This window comes from Argiope bruennichi, chromosome 11 (genome assembly GCF_947563725.1).
Source record: "Argiope bruennichi chromosome 11, qqArgBrue1.1, whole genome shotgun sequence".
NCBI lineage: Eukaryota > Metazoa > Arthropoda > Arachnida > Araneae > Araneidae > Argiope > Argiope bruennichi.
The window spans coordinates 16,669,130-16,689,401 of NC_079161.1; positions in this window are offsets into that span (position 1 = coordinate 16,669,130).

A 20,272-nucleotide genomic window follows, 5' to 3' on the forward strand; every position below is an offset into this window, starting at 1 on the left:
GAACATGATTTGTATTATAATTAGAAAAATAAATATTTGAAGGTTAATTTCTCTATTCGTGGAAGAAAGATTGATTTTAATGAAGTAATCTTCATCAATAATTATCAGTTAGTAACAATAACTATCAATTAACAATTCATTAAGTTTATATTAAGTAAGGATGAAATTTTGTATAATTTACAAGACTGAATATAAACGAGTCTGATTCTCCCAGACTCTATATTGAAATGGAGCATGATTTGTATTATAATTAGAAAAATAAATATTTGAAGGTTTATTTCTCTATTCGTGGAAGAAAGATTGATTTTATTGAAGTAATCTTCATCAATAATTATCAGTTAATAACAATAATAATCAATTAATAACAATAATAATCAGTTAATAACAATAATTATCAATTAACAAGACAATTCATTAAGTTTATATTAAGTAAGGAAGAAATTTTGTATAATTTACAAGACTGAATATAAACGAGTCTGATTCTCCCTGACTCTATATTGAAATGGAACATGATTTGTATTATAATTAGAAAAATAAATATTTGAAGGTTTATTTCTCTATTCGTGGAAGAAAGATTGATTTTAATGAAGTAATCTTCATCAATAATTATCAGTTAATAACAATAATAATCAATTAATAACAATAATAATCAGTTAATAACAATAATTATCAATTAACAAGACAATTCATTAAGTTTATATTAAGTAAGGAAGAAATTTTGTATAATTTACAAGACTGAATATAAACGAGTCTGATTCTCCCTGACTCTATATTGAAATGGAACATGATTTGTATTATAATTAGAAAAATAAATATTTGAAGGTTTATTTCTCTATTCGTGGAAGAAAGATTGATTTTATTGAAGTAATCTTCATCAATAATTATCAGTTAATAACAATAATAATCAGTTAATAACAATAATAATCAGTTAATAACAATAATTATCAATTAACAAGACAATTCATTAAGTTTATATTAAGTAAGGATGAAATTTTGTATAATTTACAAGACTGAATATAAACGAGTCTGATTCTCCCAGACTCTATATTGAAATGGAACATGATTTGTATTATAATTAGAAAAATAAATATTTGAAGGTTTATTTCTCTATTCGTGGAAGAAAGATTGATTTTAATGAAGTAATCTTCATCAATAATTATCAGTTAATAACAATAATAATCAATTAATAACAATAATAATCAGTTAATAACAATAATTATCAATTAACAAGACAATTCATTAAGTTTATATTAAGTAAGGAAGAAATTTTGTATAATTTACAAGACTGAATATAAACGAGTCTGATTCTCCCTGACTCTATATTGAAATGGAACATGATTTGTATTATAATTAGAAAAATAAATATTTGAAGGTTTATTTCTCTATTCGTGGAAGAAAGATTGATTTTAATGAAGTAATCTTCATCAATAATTATCAGTTAATAACAATAATAATCAGTTAATAACAATAATAATCAGTTAATAACAATAATTATCAATTAACAAGACAATTCATTAAGTTTATATTAAGTAAGGAAGAAATTTTGTATAATTTACAAGACTGAATATAAACGAGTCTGATTCTCCCTGACTCTATATTGAAATGGAACATGATTTGTATTATAATTAGAAAAATAAATATTTGAAGGTTTATTTCTCTATTCGTGGAAGAAAGATTGATTTTATTGAAGTAATCTTCATCAATAATTATCAGTTAATAACAATAATAATCAGTTAATAACAATAATAATCAGTTAATAACAATAATTATCAATTAACAAGACAATTCATTAAGTTTATATTAAGTAATGAAGAAATTTTGTATAATTTACAAGACTGAATATAAACGAGTCTGATTCTCCCTGACTCTATATTGAAATGGAACATGATTTGTATTATAATTAGAAAAATAAATATTTGAAGGTTTATTTCTCTATTCGTGGAAGAAAGATTGATTTTAATGAAGTAATCTTCATCAATAATTATCAGTTAATAACAATAATAATCAGTTAATAACAATAATAATCAGTTAATAACAATAATTATCAATTAACAAGACAATTCATTAAGTTTATATTAAGTAAGGAAGAAATTTTGTATAATTTACAAGACTGAATATAAACGAGTCTGATTCTCCCTGACTCTATATTGAAATGGAACATGATTTGTATTATAATTAGAAAAATAAATATTTGAAGGTTTATTTCTCTATTCGTGGAAGAAAGATTGATTTTAATGAAGTAATCTTCATCAATAATTATCAGTTAATAACAATAATAATCAGTTAATAACAATAATAATCAGTTAATAACAATAATTATCAATTAACAAGACAATTCATTAAGTTTATATTAAGTAAGGAAGAAATTTTGTATAATTTACAAGACTGAATATAAACGAGTCTGATTCTCCCTGACTCTATATTGAAATGGAACATGATTTGTATTATAATTAGAAAAATAAATATTTGAAGGTTTATTTCTCTATTCGTGGAAGAAAGATTGATTTTATTGAAGTAATCTTCATCAATAATTATCAGTTAATAACAATAATAATCAGTTAATAACAATAATAATCAGTTAATAACAATAATTATCAATTAACAAGACAATTCATTAAGTTTATATTAAGTAATGAAGAAATTTTGTATAATTTACAAGACTGAATATAAACGAGTCTGATTCTCCCTGACTCTATATTGAAATGGAACATGATTTGTATTATAATTAGAAAAATAAATATTTGAAGGTTTATTTCTCTATTCGTGGAAGAAAGATTGATTTTAATGAAGTAATCTTCATCAATAATTATCAGTTAATAACAATAATAATCAGTTAATAACAATAATAATCAGTTAATAACAATAATTATCAATTAACAAGACAATTCATTAAGTTTATATTAAGTAAGGAAGAAATTTTGTATAATTTACAAGACTGAATATAAACGAGTCTGATTCTCCCTGACTCTATATTGAAATGGAACATGATTTGTATTATAATTAGAAAAATAAATATTTGAAGGTTTATTTCTCTATTCGTGGAAGAAAGATTGATTTTATTGAAGTAATCTTCATCAATAATTATCAGTTAATAACAATAATAATCAGTTAATAACAATAATAATCAGTTAATAACAATAATTATCAATTAACAAGACAATTCATTAAGTTTATATTAAGTAATGAAGAAATTTTGTATAATTTACAAGACTGAATATAAACGAGTCTGATTCTCCCTGACTCTATATTGAAATGGAACATGATTTGTATTATAATTAGAAAAATAAATATTTGAAGGTTTATTTCTCTATTCGTGGAAGAAAGATTGATTTTAATGAAGTAATCTTCATCAATAATTATCAGTTAATAACAATAATAATCAGTTAATAACAATAATAATCAGTTAATAACAATAATTATCAATTAACAAGACAATTCATTAAGTTTATATTAAGTAAGGAAGAAATTTTGTATAATTTACAAGACTGAATATAAACGAGTCTGATTCTCCCTGACTCTATATTGAAATGGAACATGATTTGTATTATAATTAGAAAAATAAATATTTGAAGGTTTATTTCTCTATTCGTGGAAGAAAGATTGATTTTAATGAAGTAATCTTCATCAATAATTATCAGTTAATAACAATAATAATCAATTAATAACAATAATAATCAGTTAATAACAATAATTATCAATTAACAAGACAATTCATTAAGTTTATATTAAGTAAGGAAGAAATTTTGTATAATTTACAAGACTGAATATAAACGAGTCTGATTCTCCCTGACTCTATATTGAAATGGAACATGATTTGTATTATAATTAGAAAAATAAATATTTGAAGGTTTATTTCTCTATTCGTGGAAGAAAGATTGATTTTATTGAAGTAATCTTCATCAATAATTATCAGTTAATAACAATAATAATCAGTTAATAACAATAATAATCAGTTAATAACAATAATTATCAATTAACAAGACAATTCATTAAGTTTATATTAAGTAATGAAGAAATTTTGTATAATTTACAAGACTGAATATAAACGAGTCTGATTCTCCCTGACTCTATATTGAAATGGAACATGATTTGTATTATAATTAGAAAAATAAATATTTGAAGGTTTATTTCTCTATTCGTGGAAGAAAGATTGATTTTAATGAAGTAATCTTCATCAATAATTATCAGTTAATAACAATAATAATCAGTTAATAACAATAATAATCAGTTAATAACAATAATTATCAATTAACAAGACAATTCATTAAGTTTATATTAAGTAAGGAAGAAATTTTGTATAATTTACAAGACTGAATATAAACGAGTCTGATTCTCCCTGACTCTATATTGAAATGGAACATGATTTGTATTATAATTAGAAAAATAAATATTTGAAGGTTTATTTCTCTATTCGTGGAAGAAAGATTGATTTTATTGAAGTAATCTTCATCAATAATTATCAGTTAATAACAATAATAATCAGTTAATAACAATAATTATCAATTAACAAGACAATTCATTAAGTTTATATTAAGTAATGAAGAAATTTTGTATAATTTACAAGACTGAATATAAACGAGTCTGATTCTCCCTGACTCTATATTGAAATGGAACATGATTTGTATTATAATTAGAAAAATAAATATTTGAAGGTTTATTTCTCTATTCGTGGAAGAAAGATTGATTTTAATGAAGTAATCTTCATCAATAATTATCAGTTAATAACAATAATAATCAGTTAATAACAATAATAATCAGTTAATAACAATAATTATCAATTAACAAGACAATTCATTAAGTTTATATTAAGTAAGGAAGAAATTTTGTATAATTTACAAGACTGAATATAAACGAGTCTGATTCTCCCTGACTCTATATTGAAATGGAACATGATTTGTATTATAATTAGAAAAATAAATATTTGAAGGTTTATTTCTCTATTCGTGGAAGAAAGATTGATTTTAATGAAGTAATCTTCATCAATAATTATCAGTTAATAACAATAATAATCAATTAATAACAATAATAATCAGTTAATAACAATAATTATCAATTAACAAGACAATTCATTAAGTTTATATTAAGTAAGGAAGAAATTTTGTATAATTTACAAGACTGAATATAAACGAGTCTGATTCTCCCTGACTCTATATTGAAATGGAACATGATTTGTATTATAATTAGAAAAATAAATATTTGAAGGTTTATTTCTCTATTCGTGGAAGAAAGATTGATTTTATTGAAGTAATCTTCATCAATAATTATCAGTTAATAACAATAATAATCAGTTAATAACAATAATAATCAGTTAATAACAATAATTATCAATTAACAAGACAATTCATTAAGTTTATATTAAGTAAGGAAGAAATTTTGTATAATTTACAAGACTGAATATAAACGAGTCTGATTCTCCCTGACTCTATATTGAAATGGAACATGATTTGTATTATAATTAGAAAAATAAATATTTGAAGGTTTATTTCTCTATTCGTGGAAGAAAGATTGATTTTAATGAAGTAATCTTCATCAATAATTATCAGTTAATAACAATAATAATCAATTAATAACAATAATAATCAGTTAATAACAATAATTATCAATTAACAAGACAATTCATTAAGTTTATATTAAGTAAGGAAGAAATTTTGTATAATTTACAAGACTGAATATAAACGAGTCTGATTCTCCCTGACTCTATATTGAAATGGAATATGATTTGTATTATAATTAGAAAAATAAATATTTGAAGGTTTATTTCTCTATTCGTGGAAGAAAGATTGATTTTATTGAAGTAATCTTCATCAATAATTATCAGTTAATAACAATAATAATCAGTTAATAACAATAATAATCAGTTAATAACAATAATAATCAGTTAATAACAATAATAATCAGTTAATAACAATAATAATCAGTTAATAACAATAATTATCAATTAACAAGACAATTCATTAAGTTTATATTAAGTAATGAAGAAATTTTGTATAATTTACAAGACTGAATATAAACGAGTCTGATTCTCCCTGACTCTATATTGAAATGGAACTGATTTGTATTATAATTAGAAAAATAAATATTTGATGGTTTATTTCTCTATTCGTGGAAGTAATATTGATTTTATTGAAGCAATTTTCGTCAATAATTATCAGTTAATAACAATAATTATCAGTGAACAAGATAATTCATTAAATTTATTTTAAGGAATGGACGAAGTTTTGTATAATTTTTAAGACTGAATGTAAAAGTGTCTGATTCTCCTTTGCTGTTTATTGAAATGCAACAACTTTTATACCATAATTAGAGAACTAATTTTTTTGAATATTTATTCTCAGTTGATGGAAGTATGACATATTTTATCGAAGTAAACTTCATCAATAATTGTGAGTTAATAACAATAATTAAAAGTTAACAAAACTAAACTATTCTTTCAATATTTCTGTAAATGAAAAGAAATGCATATCGTTGGATCTTTTTGAGATTGGATTCAATTATGAAATTTTTCTGATTATAAAACTGGACTTTAAGATCGTTGAGATTCTAATGCAAGTTATTTCTATCAGTTAAAATAACTTTAGACAAAACTGCACAAAATATTGTGTTTATTCCTCCAGAAATTTACTAGAAACATATATTTGTTTGGCAAAACTAAGTATTTTATTTTTGTTGGAATGATAACGAATAGAAATTTATGAATACATTTGATAAAATCGTATTAGAATTGTATAAAAACAAAACCATGTACTTTAAAAATGCAAAATGAACTCTAAATATAAAATAAGTGTAGAGAAATTACATAAAAATCCATATAGCATGTCAAATGAAAGTAGGAAAGTTTAAAACACATATTATAAATTTAAGCAATTGAATATAAATGAAACTATAAAATAATAAAAACTCATCTGGTAACATCTAAACTGTAAGTTTTAAAAACCAATAAGATTTAGTTGAAAAATAGCCTCAAAATATTCTTTTCTAAAGGATTTATATAATCAAGAAATCTGATGCTAATGTATTGAGAAAATAAAGTGAAATCTCAGAACATCTTTTCAACGAATTGAGTCCAAACCTAAGCACATGTCTGAAATCTTAATCACTAAACGGCACACTAAATTTCATTTATCTCATTCTTACGTTTTTAAATTATTGCACTCAAATGCTCATGAATAAATAAACGGAAAGTTGATCGCCCCTTTTCTCCAAAATAGCTTGCATATCTACATTTTTCATGCTAAAGTTATATGCCAAATGTAACCCATATAGATTTTTTTGAGTTGCATTCACATGAAGCAGAATAAATAGATCTCCCTTTAAAAACTTTGCAAAGATTTTCATAGATATCTACAAATTTCGTCTTAGGTCTACAAGCGAAAATTCGTTTCTCAAACTCGATATGTTTCTTAATTGTCACTTCATAGAAAGATTCAAACTATGAAGATCTAAAATGTGAAAAATTACAAAAATATAGAAATCCAATTTCTTGACGTTTTCTATATTGTTACGAATCTGTGAGGCGGCTTCGCAGCATAGTCAGTTCCATAGAAGGTCCCAGTGCTTGGCGACAAACTTGGCGACCCTTTGGCGACTTGGCGCCAAAAAAGATTATACCCGAAACATCGAGAATTTTCGAGGAACGGAGACATGCCTCGAACGTCACTGATTGGTTGAGAGGCTTCCATCCCCTCCTCCTGAGACCTATAAAAGGAGCTGCAGCTACCGGGGAGTGACGGTGAATTGAGTCGCGAGCCAGTGGAGTCGAAGAGTAGTCGGAATCGACGGTGAAGAACTCGTCTTCCAGCGACTAGCGGAGCAGTGACGGAGTAGAGCTGCTGTTGTTGCTGCACGTCTCGGCTGAAGATAATCGTCTTCTGTGCTGTATATAGTTGTCGTCTTTTTGCTGTCCTGTGTGTCTTCGTGTAAATAAACGTCGTTGTTTTATTTTATACTGCAGCCTGGTGATTGAGCGTTCTTCACACCATATAACCTCCACTATCCAAACGAACCCCCGGGAAATTTCGTAACAATATTTTCATTTTGTTTGTTTCATTACGCAAGCTAATAAATTTTTATCAAAATTGAAGTGGTGAAATGTGAAAACAATTAATGTATCAATGTAACGCTCTCAAATAATGCCAACGCACCATCCAGGTGCCAACTCCCTCGAACTGTAACACTCTCTAATAAAGCCAGTGCGCCAACCAATCGCCAATTTTCTCGCCAATCCAAATTACGGCAGTACGATGCTAACTGCAAGACTGTAAGCAGGTAAAACCTACCGACTCCAAGAATTACTTATGTTAAGCTTGTAAATTTAAATATTGACAAAATATGTGTAATTGTATCTGTAATGTTTTGTATTCTTGGTTGTTAATTAAATTCTTTTAAATTTTTAGAGCCCGTTTTCAATGCATTGCTCTTACATCAATATTTTTTTTCTCTGCGCATGCGTCAGACAAAAAATAACACACTTCCCCCTCTTTTAGCAAGTTCTATAGAAAAATTCAGGTACAGAATAGTTTTCCATGGCACTCGCTAAAAATCAGTAATAATACACAGCAGCTGGCTCTGTTTTACTATCTCACGCCATTTTCTCTTCAAATTCAATAACAAGCAAGAAAAAAAAATAGGGGGCGAAACTTACGAAACTCTTCACTCAGTTGGAGACTATTAATCATCATATTGTCCCTAAAGTGTCAATTTTACGTTATTTTTCCATAAAATTCTGAGAACTATGTTGCAAGAAAAAAGGGACAAAGTTCCCGACGCTAAAGTATGTAATTGGGAAACGTTTAAGACTAGTAGACTCAAGAAACTTTTAAGAATATTTTGTACATACTTTCCCCTTTCATAAAGTTGAATATAAACTGTTGTTAAAAATTTCCAGAAAATGGAATGTTACAATATCTTTAATGATGATTAAGCCCTTTCTATCTCCACTTTGAAAAAAACTGATTATTGTTTGGTCATTAAGATTTCCTGCTAATGGTCAAATTGGACTTACTCAGCACATCACGTAAATGGCATTTCTGAATGACCTGGGTTTTCGTGAAGGGAGTTACTCACATTGTACATAATGTATAGATAACTTATTAAAACTTAGGAATCAGCCTATTGGAAATATGAGGTTAATTTATTTTAGTTTACCTCTAAAGCCGGATTTCATGGTTTTTATTTAATTGAAGAAATTTAAAATATGTTCTTTGATAAAGTAATGAATTGTAAAGACAGATTGTTAGAATACAGTTTTCATCATTTTAAAGATTCCGAAATAATTTGTTTTAATTTCATAATGCTTATACTTTTGATTACTTATACATACATACATACATACATACATACATATAAATATATATATATATATATATATATATATATATATATATATATATATATATATATATATATATATATATATATATATATATATATATATATATATATATATATTTATATATAAATCTAAGTAAGAAATATTTTGAAAACGAAACTAAAATGAAAACGAGACGAAATAGTTTCGGAATCGCAACTAAAAATTATTTCTTATTCAAACCAAAACCAAAAAATGAACAGGAAAAAACTTCATAGTATTTAGAGAGCGCAAATGCAGCTACTTCTAAAACACAGATGAATTGAGAAAAAAGTATTAAAATCAAGTTAATAGGGAAATCAAATAAACCAAATAAAAAAAGAATCCGGCCTGAAGACTTTTTCAAGGGTCACCCTCAGGCAGGAATTCACAAAAAGGGATTTTTTCTGTGAGGGAAATTAGTTCTATTAGTGGGTATTTTCTTCTAATTTGTTGTTTTGTATTGTCCTTTCTGTTAAAATGGTATATCACTTAGGCCTAATTTCAGGGGATTTTCGGGTCACGAGGAATCATTATTAGACTTTCTTGTCTGCATTCCCTCATAGAAAAAAACCCTTTTCTTGAATCCCTGCCTGAGGGTGACCCTTAAAAAAGTCTTCAGGCCGGATTCTTTTTTTATGAATTAATAAATGTTGATTGCTTTAAATATTAAACTAAAAGGCTAACTCATACTGGTTTTAGCTGTTAAAAGGTTCACTTTTAACAGCTAAAGAAATCATATATCAATCAAAAATCTCACAGATCATCTCCCTAGAAACAGTTAGCCAATTAAGAAACTGACATTGATGCAAAAATATTTTTTTAGAAATTGTAATTAAAATTGTTGTTTGACATATCAGAAGCCTAAAATTTAACTTCAAATTTTTAATAAATTTCAAATGGCTTCAAATAAAAAAAAATAACTACAATTGCATTTTAAATATATTAAATAACCAATATGTGATATAAATATCCCTATAGTTTACATCACGTAAAAAAGTTATTTGAAATAGTAATCTGATAATTGAAAGGAAAGAGTATTAAAATTTCTCTTTAAGCATCAAACTAATGAGGCAATACTAATGCTCATTGCAAATTTTTTAACGTTACTAATATGCTTCATTTTCGCCAAATTTTGACGAAAGACAAATGTTTTTAGGTAATTTTCTTGTGAAGAAAACGTGAATTATATTATTATAACGCATTTTCGGAACGCATTGTCCTATTCTTTGTAGAGTTTTATGCTTTTTTTTCGCTAAACATTCTAAGCAAGTGTTTTGCATTATAAACAAGATTCGGGAAGGTGTGGTGAAAAGCTTTATAAGCCAGATAACAGCTACGAAACACGTGCAAATGCTTTTGTCTTGTGGTCTTCTTACATGGCTGTGGAACCACAAGGTCCCAGGTTCTATCCTCGCTCATACCAATCCGCTACAAAGGAATTATGACCTTAAGGGTGGTTGCTCTGCTTTGGGGGATTTTTTTGGTATAGCAAAGACATAAAATAAAACTAAATCATCATAATTATATCTAAAACATGAAAATCTGGATATTTAATCACTCTGCTTACGGACAAAGGAATTTCGGAATATTATTTTAATATCCTGTGTTGTGATAGATTTACAACACTAATGTTTAGATTTATGCTATGCTTTAAAAAATAAAATATAAGAAAATCCTTCAAACATAATACACCAAAATAAACAAAGTGCAAAAAAGAATCTTTTCTCTATGTCATGAAGCCATTTCTTATTCTTATCCATTACTGTGTCCAGTATTTCAACCGGACATTCCGAATATTTCACTAGCATTTACGGAACAACTGAAGTATGAAATCTATACAGATCCCAGATGCGTCGAAATAGGAAATTATAATTTATAGATGTTCGACGCAGAAAAAAGTCATTTATCACTTTTCCTTCCAACAAAACGAGTGAAAGAACCGACTAAACAATAGAAGTGAGTTCGGGTGCCAGGAATAAAGACCTTTCATAAGGTCTTACTGAGCTGCTGTTAACATATTTCAAAGATAATTTTTCAAGTCATTTTCACATTGTAAGGGGAAAAGTATTAATTCTGCAGCAGATGAGACGTTATAAGAGAAGTTTTAGAATTGTTCTGGAATCAGAGGGTGTAGGAAAGATATGTTCCATTTTGGGTTTTCTGGATAATAGAGTGTTTTTAAGGAGGATCGATACGTGCAATTTCGCATTCGAAATTGAATTATAATTATATAAAATAGGTCAAATAGCAAATCCTTATTTTGACAATTCATTGCAAACACTAAAAGGCTATCAAATTTTAAATAGGAATAATTTTTACCCCTAACCCTACTGGTGCTTGAAAATGGCGATAAAATAATTTTTATTTAAAATAATCGCATGATTATTATGCGATGCAGTTCTTCTTGTATGATGCATATAAAAATTCCTTTATATTTATTTATCTTGTTTTAATTTTAATATATTGTTACGAATCTGCGATGCGGCTTTCCAGCATAGTTGGTTCCATGGGAGTTCCCGGACATTGGCGACAAACTTGGCGACCATTTGGCGACTTGGCGACTTTGGCGCCAAAATAGATTATACCCGAAACATCAAGAATTTTCCCGATCCGTCCAGTAGGAACGGAGATACGCCTCAAACGTTCCTGATTGGTTGAGAGGCTTCTAGCCCCGCCTCCTGAGACTTATAAAAGGAAGCACCCGCAGCTGCCGGGCAGTGGTGACCCAGTAGTGGTGAATTGGGTCGTGGACCAGTGGAGTCGAAGAGTAGTCGGAAACGACGGTAAAGAACTGGCCTTCCAGTGCTGAACTAAGCTGTGTTCTACTGTCTGCAGTAGAGTCTCTTGTGTGCTGCTGTTTTGTATGCTGCACGTCTCGGCTGAAGATAATCGTCTTTTGTGCTGTATATAGTTGTCGTCTTTGTGCTGTCCTGTGTGCCTTCGTGTAAATAAACGTCGTTGTTTTATTTTCTACTGCCGCCTGGTGATTGAGCGTTCTTCACACCATATAGCATCCACCCCGGAACCGTAACCCCGGAAATTTCGTAACAATATTTAAACAGTAACTACGTAATTCTTAAAATTCCACATCACACATTTTTTTTAAATTTTAATTTGAGCCAGTCACCACGTTACCAAAAAACCAAGCCGTATAAACCGGGATTATTGTGATTGGATGTTATGCTCATTAACTATGCATCATTTGCTAAGAGGACAACGGCCAACCAAAATTTAAAGAATCTACAAATTATTGGTCAAAGACTAGAAATCTTTTCCATCATTTCTTTAAATATATTTAAATTTCCAGGGTTATTGTAATATTGTGTTAAAATTACTGTCCATAATGAGTCATGCTCTAATTTCTTTGAGTTCGACACATTCTGTTACGTAATGCTGAACCGAGCCTATTATCTCGAAATGAGGATGAGATGCTTCCGGCATGGTGGTTGGATCTCGCCACCCTGGAGGGTACACTAATAGGTGGTTGATCTGGCTCCACCCATCGATGACGGGACGTACTTCCTTCAGGGAGGGTTGTTCCGTGGCCGGTGTCGGCAATTAGGACTCAACCACAGTTCCCGCCAATGTTGCTGTTGCGGCGGTCCGGTCATTCAGTTTTATGGTTTAAATCCGTGTTCCTTCGGGTGGGTCGGAGAGTTAGATGGTTGACTTCCCTAGATATATATCTGCTGTATTGCATCCTTCCGAATCTATAGAAATATTCAGGAAATCTTCCTTGCCCCGATATAATTTTCACAGGAATCGGAAAAAATATTCTTTTTATAACTTTTGGTTCCGATATCAATTCATATGTTATGCGTCCTTTGTACAAAATTATCCATCTACCCTGTCACTGTCCCATCTCGTAATTGAAGATGAGAAGCTTCGGCCATGGTGTTCGGCCACACTTGTGGGTACACGAAAACGCTGGGTTCTGGCTCCTTTAATCGATGACGGGATATACGTCATTAGAGATAGGGATGACGAATATTTTAAGAGCGGTTATTACGTAACCAATATCAAAAAGTCACAAATACAAGTGATCAATACTTTTCAAAGAGGGATGTGATTCAAATCCTTGATACGATCTTACTGGTGATATTTCGAGTACAGGTTTTGGATCACGATAGAAAGTAACAATCGATACGATATCACTGAAATTTGCCGGAGCGGTGACTTCACTGGAAAGTAACAATCGATATGATCTGTCCAATGGTAGCTCCCGAAAGAAATCTGTGATTGGATTGAAAAGTGAACGGACCGGTTATTGGAATTATCGTATCGTATCTTTGAATTGAATATCATTGAAATTGATCGTAGCGGTGATTTCACCGGAAAGTGCGAGGCTTCACTGGAAAGTGCAAAGTCACTTCTCCACTTTACGGGAGTGAACGATATTCGTATTTGATGATGCACTATTCCATACAGATCATTTTTAATTGCTCGTGACATGATTGACTTTGATTACATGTATTCTGTTTACTGCTAGCGCCATCTATTGGTAGAATATAGGACTAAAGTAAACATTTTAAAGAAATGACATATATTTTTAACTCACCTTTTCCAGAAAATGGTTCACTCTAATAAATAAATTAAATAAATAGTTTTGAGAAAAAATAAAATTTAAGAAGTAAGCTGAAACAATTAAATTAATTCAATCACATGTTACTTAAATTAGTAAATTAAGTATTAATTACAATTAATAAATTTTATATTTAATATTAAGTAATAATTTTTAATTAATAATATGATTGAAATAACAGATATTTGGAACGCATATTTTAAAATAACAATAGCAATATGATTTGTTATTCAAAAAATCGTGGATTATGCATCTCTACTTAGGGAAGTGTTGCACCGTGACCGGTGATGGCTTTAGGAATCTCAACCAACCTGCTTTGTTGCTGTTGCGGCAGTTCGGTCATTCAGGTTTTTTCGTGGGCCTTCCGGCAGAGTCGGATTATTCAGTTTATTATCTATCCTCCACTGCATAGTCATCTGTCTCCTAATTTCCTTCTTCAACATGCGGCAAGATTTTAGGGCTACAATATTTATTTGGGTTTTTCTGTGCAGGCTCTTTTGCATATTCGTCTACTCTTAGGTCTCCGCATATTCCGCTGTGAGCCTTAATCCAATTTATTCTAATCCATTTAGTATCATTAGCCTTTCTCAAGTTTTCTTTAACCCTTAACTGAGGTGGTGAAATTTTAGGACTTAACTGGGGAGGTGCGGTCTACGAGACCTCATTTCATTTAGACTCAAATTAAATTTTCTAATGAATGTATTAGTATGAAAAATTGCCAACATATTTTGCAGATATTTTTCTTGATATATAGATATGTTTTAGAAATTTTTCAAAATATATTATCATTGAGAAAAGTAAATGCGTTGGAACATACATTGTCTTCTCAAATGACATGCTACAATAAATAATATTCTTGAAAAAGCATATTACTTTTTACTTTTTAAATCATATTTATTTTTACAGTATATGAAGGTATATAGAAGACAATATAATGTAAAATTCAACAATTATATGAAAAATAAAAAAAATGATAATGGGTAAAATTTGCCCCTATTTATCAGCTTGTGTGACTTTCATAGCACGGTTTTCTAGGGCATTTTAAACGTACAGGTTAAGAACTAGTATAAAAATCAACCTTTAAATTCTGTATGTATATATATCATGGTATATTAATATATTTTATAAATTTTTCAAAAAAAATTATCATTAGAAAAATTAATTATGTTTGAACGTACATATCAAAATCAGTTGAATGCGAACTTTCATCGAAAAACACTTCGATACAATTAACTTTGTCTCTAAAATCACTTTCTGTTTCATTTAAAAGTGTCTGGAGCACTGCTTCATAAAAGGATCAGTTAACTGGATGATGTTTCGGGGTCCAAGTTTTAGCGCCCTCGGCCAAGCCTTGTTTATCACTGGGACACTAACAGAGAGGTGCGGTCTTAGAGACCGCGGTCGAAGAAATAGCTGAATTATTTTAAAAATCATCAGCTGAGATCGGTTGAAAAAGTGCACGTGTATTGAAGGTCACAAAACAGGAAGCTACAGGGTCAATTAATTCAATTGAGCTATAAATAGAATAGGGGTGAGAGAAAATCTATCGCTAGCGGTCTCACAGACCGCACGTCCCCAGTTAAGGGTTAATTTTTAATACTTTATTATATTTGGTGTGCATGGATTGTATTACCTGAAGACATAGAGTTTGAGAATACAGAGCATGTATGCCAGTCCCCAGCCCCTCACAATTATCAACTGTCATTTCACATCATACTGCATGGATGACTGAACACTTCATGAAATAGTGAATGACAAAATATTGTGTAGTTCCTTAAGTTCTAAAAAGCTGCGCTTTTAAAAAAATTCGAAAAACATACTCAGACAAGTTAATATTGCCATTTTTTAATAGTGGAAAAAAAAAGCTATCCTATAAAAATTTCTGAACAATTGCATCTATCTACTACAGGTTATAAATTCGGATGCTAATCAAGACAAAAGATTTTTAAATTCAATAGTACATCGGATAATAAAGAATTTAAATAACATAGTTCGGCCATTGAAACATTTGTAAGTTGTAGACCTTATGGAATTTCGTTTTTCAGATATCATTTAGCTTAGGAGACTGGGATGTAGACACTCATTGATGCCATTTAGAGAATTTATTTAAAGGAGAAAACTTCCGGCGATTTTGGTGTAATGGCAAACTGAATGTGAAGTAGAAGTTTATGTCCGTATTTAAAAACAAACAAACAAATAAAATGTTTATTTGATGATGCTTATTTTCTGTACAATCTTCTTTAATTATCTCACTTGGAACATAGATAAATTTCTCAATGGTTCATTTGACAAAACTTCATATAGAATGCTCCTCTATGTGAATCAAATGAGAATTGATTTTTCTAGAATAAACAATCAAGTGATATAGACCTTCAGTTCTTCAATGGTTCATTTGACAAAACTTCATATAGAATGCTCCTCTATGTGAATCAAATGAGTATTGATGTTTCTAGAATAATCAATCAAGTGATATAGACCTTCAGTTCTCAATGGTTCATTTGACAAAACTTCATATAGAATGCTCCTCTATGTGAATCAAATGAGTATTGATGTTTCTAGAATAATCAATCAAGTGATATAGACCTTCAGTTCTCAATGGTTCATTTGACAAAACTTCATACAGAATGCTCCTCTATGTGAATCAAATGAGTATTGATGTTTCTAGAATAACCAATCAAGTGATATAGACCTTCAGTTCTCAATGGTTCATTTGACAAAACTTCATATAGAATGCTCCTCTATGTGAATCAAATGAGTATTGATGTTTCTAGAATAACCAATCAAGTGATATAGACCTTCAGTTCTCAATGGTTCATTTGACAAAACTTCATATAGAATGCTCCTCTATGTGAATCAAATGAGTATTGATGTTTCTAGAATAATCAATCAAGTGATATAGACCTTCAGTTCTCAATGGTTCATTTGACAAAACTTCATATAGAATGCTCCTCTATGTGAATCAAATGAGTATTGATGTTTCTAGAATAATCAATCAAGTGATATAGACCTTCAGTTCTCAATGGTTCATTTGACAAAACTTCATATAGAATGCTCCTCTATGTGAATCAAATGAGTATTGATGTTTCTAGAATAATCAATCAAGTGATATAGACCTTCAGTTCTCAATGGTTCATTTGACAAAACTTCATACAGAATGCTCCTCTATGTGAATCAAATGAGTATTGATGTTTCTAGAATAATCAATCAAGTGATATAGACCTTCAGTTCTCAATGGTTCATTTGACAAAACTTCATACAGAATGCTCCTCTATGTGAATCAAATGAGTATTGATGTTTCTAGAATAACCAATCAAGTGATATAGACCTTCAGTTCTGATTTTAAAACAATATACCATATTCCATCATTGCAATTAATAGGGTGTTTGAGTTGTAGCGTTTACATATGGGCAAAGAATGATGGACGATTTGACGAATTTAGCTCAATAATTGATATAGATCTGCGTTTAATTAATGAAACAACGAATTTCATTCATTTAGGATGTTGCATTTCTGAATTATTTAACTTTTATAGCTACAAGTAATAAACTGCTTGAAGTTAAATAATTATAGGCCATAAGTATTGAAGCTATTTAATGCATTTTATTTTCTCTTTCTAATTGCTTCAATTTGTGATAATTATCTGATAAAAATATCATGATGGTATTTATAAACTCATTTTTCCCTCATCTGTAAAAATTTAAATAACGAAGCATTTTAACTGTAAAATAAAGAAATTGTTGTATTATATCAAAAATATACTTTTGTGAAAATATACTTGTGTGATACAAGTAATAAACTGTTTGAAGTTAAATAATTATAGGCCATAAGTATTGAAGCTATTTAATGCATTTTATTTTCTCTTTCTAATTGCTTCAAATTTGTGATAATTATCTGATAAAAATATCATGATGATATTTATAAATTTATTTTTCCCTCATCTGTAAAAATTTAAATAACGAAGCATATTAACTGTAAAATAAAGAAATTGTTGTATTATATCAAAAATATACTTTTGTGAAATTTTTTTGAGTACAATTTTTGAAATCAGAAAACAATCTCCGTTTCAATTTTCAATTGCTGAAAACACCACGCAATAAATATTTATATACTAGAAGATTAAAGAATTTCTGGTTTTTTTAATTGAAATAATTCCTTTCTGAATTCTGTTTATATTAAGTTTTAGTTCCATCTGACAGAAAAAAAAATCTCAATGAATTCTTTTTCACTCTCGATAATTTATCTTCTGCCAATATCCAATAAAATATCTCAAAAAAATCTTCCTATTCTGGTTTATTATACAGTCAATTTCTCTTTAAAATTGATTTGAGTGGTTTATTTGAAAGAATAATTCTAAAAAGTTAAATAGGTTTCATTTTATCTATTAAAACAAACCAAATTATCTTTTTGAAAACTTCATGATAGCAAATTACTTCCTTGAATGTCATTACATTTTATTAGTACTACAATTTATTATGTGTTGAATTATGAAAATGTTGTTCATAAAAACATTGCGATAAAATTTTTTTATAACCTGTCTAGTTTGTAAACCTTTACCAGCCACATAAATGTTAATTGCAGTTGAAGACTCCAATATGATTAATGAAAAATCCATCATTAACATAATTGAGATATTTCATTAAATATTTTCGCTAGAAATAACAGCAAATGCCTTCATAATTTCCTCGCATTATCAGCAAATATGTTTTCTTTGCTAATCAGCAGAGTAAACGACGCATGCATCATTATCACTGTCAACGGAAACAAAAAGTGCATAAACTTAAATGACTTTAAAAGGATAGTAACGTTGAAAGGTTTCTAGATATGGAGATGATGACCCTTTTCCTTAACGATCCTTGTCTAATTAAAGTTTTTATTTTGAAGTTAAACTGGCATTTTCTTTGAAAAAGCGTTTGTTCTAAATTTGATTCATATACTTATTATTCATTAACTATGATTAATGGATGGACCTAATGGGGCATTATAATGGTAATGTTATTGTTGTAAATATACTATCAATGAAATGGAAAATAGAACTATATTTTCTTACAAATGGAAATAATTAATATTTATTGTCTAGTCAGTAATAAAATATCAAATGCTGTTTTGTGATTTAGTTCGAGTTTGTTTTTTAATTACAGTTCATGATCCTAAATATGATTCTATAAGCACCTTGAGGTTTGAGGAAAATTTCAATGTGCCTTCTAAAAAATTATTATAATTTATTTTTCTCAACTCAGAAGATTCACGAATTCATTCTGGAATTTCAAACGAAGCATAATTGCACAAATAATAAAATCTATATAAAAAAAGAAAAACAATCCAATAGATGGCGCTGCCCCTATAATATAATGTATATTACTGAATCAAAATTAGCTTGATAATCGTCTGATGTCATATGCTTTGTTTTTCTGAGCTTCTCTTTATTTGAAGGTCTTTATTTCTAATATATATATTAGACTATTGTTGTTCAGAAGGGCAATTTTCAATTTTAGATCTGTTCAACATCGCAAGACATTATCGCGAGGCAAAAACCATAGTTTTAAAAATCTTTGGTACAATCAAGGATTAATTGAGCATGAGTAATGTCTTTTCTTTAATTGGCTCTTGCACAGAAATAAGTTTTTATTTTTGTTTGTTCACCAAAATTGCCTTTTATGAAATTATTTCCTTTTCATCTGTTTTGTTTGAAGCCACAAATACAATTCTAAATATTTTGAATCAGAAAATCATAATTTTAGCAGCAATTATTTACCAAATAATCTGCAAAAATCGACTCGTAGCGCCACCCATTGACGAAAATTCTATCTTTTTCAGTTTCTCATCATTTCTATAAGTAGTGAAATATTACTTTACTTATATTACTTTATTTGGGTTTAAAGAGCCGTATAAAAGGATTAACTTCAATATTTGCAATCAAAATTAGAGAAAAAATTCTTAATCATTTCTAGAATGCTAATATATATATATTCTTCTTTTAGCATTTTATATATATAATATTCACTTCGAAGAAATTTTTAAGCACTTCGATTACTGCATTATTTGACCATTATTTTTTAAAATTAAAGAAAGCTAATAAATGTGTTATTATTGCTTGATTCTACAGTTTTCATAATCTTGTAGTACATTTCATGGTACATAATCATACTCCTGAAAACTATGAAGCTATGAACATATGAAATGGATTAAAATCATACGTAACAGTAATATTCAAAACTCCTTAATTCGTTAAATGGTGAAATGTGTCATCTCTAATGTGTCCTTATGTATTTCAATGTATCTGTAAATTGGCTTTTAGTTTCGTAATTATTTTGGAAGCATAAGAAAAAAAAAATTATAGCGGA